This window comes from Triticum dicoccoides, chromosome 1B (genome assembly GCF_002162155.2).
Source record: "Triticum dicoccoides isolate Atlit2015 ecotype Zavitan chromosome 1B, WEW_v2.0, whole genome shotgun sequence".
Taxonomy (NCBI): domain Eukaryota; kingdom Viridiplantae; phylum Streptophyta; class Magnoliopsida; order Poales; family Poaceae; genus Triticum; species Triticum dicoccoides.
The window spans coordinates 378,343,305-378,345,393 of NC_041381.1; the positions used below are offsets into that span (position 1 = coordinate 378,343,305).

At 34.9% G+C, this 2,089-nt stretch overlaps 1 long non-coding RNA gene across 5 annotated transcripts in view; it reads right to left on the reverse strand.

Moving 5' to 3' along the window:
* Window positions 1-1,341: 1,341 nt before the first annotated feature.
* Window positions 1,342-2,089, reverse strand: part of LOC119336538 — a 4,003-nt gene continuing 3,255 nt past the window's right edge. For 3 of the 5 annotated variants that reach the window (XR_005162607.1, XR_005162606.1, XR_005162613.1), the window contains one exon: window positions 1,342-1,716. This is a non-coding gene — a long non-coding RNA (uncharacterized LOC119336538). Of the gene's footprint in view, window positions 1,747-2,089 lie in introns of all 5 variants that reach the window. The other 2 variants (XR_005162610.1, XR_005162608.1) reach the window with 1 other exon arrangement.

The following is a 2,089-nucleotide window of genomic DNA, read 5'->3' on the forward strand; positions in this document are numbered from 1 at the left end:
CTATTTACAGAGACATAAACGTTGCAGGCAGCAAAGACTTCTAATAGAATCATCATCAGCTCTCACAACCTGGGTAAGTCTCAATTCTGCACCTACTCTAAACAAAAGGATCATAATAAATGGATGCTAACCTCTGTGCTTATGGTAAACAAAAAGGAGTGAAACACACCATATATAATTCTTAAATGACCTATCCTAGGATGCATTTGACCGCGGTACCATCCTAAAAGTCCTTCCTGATGGTTCTAAGCTGATCGCCCTACGTTTGAGTTTTTGTGCCACCTTCTCAACACTGATAAGATTTCCATTGATAAGTTGATGTATGGGTTCAATACCAATCAACGTCAAGAGAAAAAGATCATGTGATTCATCTCAGTTGATTGATCATTTCATCTCTGCTAAGGTTGTGAAGCTCTAAACATCTATGGAATAACTGCAACAGAAAAGAATAAACATTACCATACTCAAGTTCACCAGTGCAAAGCTCGTTATAAAACAGAAACTTCAAAGGCCATATCAGGTAATATGTTGATATGATTTAGGAAACAATGACTGTAGAACAAAAATATTTCTTGGTACAGAACAAACTAAGAAAAACATTGCAACGCTAAAATAAAATTGCAGCAAGCACAATGTTTCCACTACACTGTGTACATATCTAATTCCTAATTTATGTTGTATAGATAATGGAATCAAACAATGTATAAAGATTCTCCTTTCAAGTACTCCCTGTGTAAATTAATATAAGACCGTTTAGATCATTAAAGACGGTAGCTTGGAGTATATATTAGTTTGCAGATGGAGTATATCAAAAGACTATAGCTTGGAGTATATATTAGTTTACAGATGGAGTATATCAAAGGACTGTAACTTGGAAAGTGAAAACAGCGTGAGGCACGTGAACCTTGCACACGCAGAGCCCCATTTAAAACCATGTGCTCGTCAAAAATATTTGCACTTTTAGTAACTTTGTGTTTGAGAAAATACATTTGGTAAGAACTTGGCTTTTTGTATAGAGGTTTAATTGATTGTATAAAGTTAAGCACAAAAAGGTGCACTCTCATTTAAAATCATGAGAGCTTTGGAAATGTTGCATTTGTTAGTAAATTTAAGTCTGAGAAAGCATGTAGGGCATAAAATGTAACCATTTAACCATTGCGCCAAATGGTGCAGGTTCCCATTTAAAACCTGGTGTGTTATGAAAAGGTTGGTATTTCTTGATAAAATCAGGCTTTACCAATCACTTAGGGCCAGTAAGAGCATCATTATGCCTGACATACATAGCATGGGCAAGTTATTAGGTAGCGTACATGACTCCCTAAACTTCAGTACATACAAATATAGACCCAACAAAGTATTTCATGATTGTCTTAGAAGATGTGGTTAGCGATTCACAATCTTGTTGGTTTACAAAGAATAGTTTGGATAGTCATCGACTCTACAATACATATTAAACAACCAGAAGATGATATACTATTTGAAAAAGAGATGACAACAAACAAATTGTCAAAGCTTTATTGAAAAATCTATTTTACAGAATGTGCATACAACATCAACCAAGCGCTCGCCTCTTCTAACACACATTAAACAGATACACCACCTGCTACCATGTCCTTGCTCGGGTTGGAGCTTCATTCGACGGAGGGCTGCCCATAGAACAAAAGCCTTGATTCTTTTTCAAGTTTCCAGGTTGAAAGTACCATCATGGAGAAACTTCTAAATAAAAACAATAGAGAATAAATTGGCCTGCAGAAGAGTTCAAATAGTTTCCTGAAAATTAATTTAGACAACAATAGAAACTGATGATGGGCTCAAATACATGTGCAATGACAACTAACCATTGCAACAGAAACATGTTTAAGAGAGTGAATTATGTGTAACATTACTAACCAATCTATCTCACTACCATATAAGCATAAATAACAAATGACAATATATTCAGGATGTTTTCGGTCATACAAACTGTATTTTGTATCCCTTTTCCATCATATTTTAACTCGATGTCTGATCACATCACAATTACACGACCATGTATCATAAAAATAATTAATTTTGAGTGGATTTTTTTAGTTTTGTATAGAACTTGCCA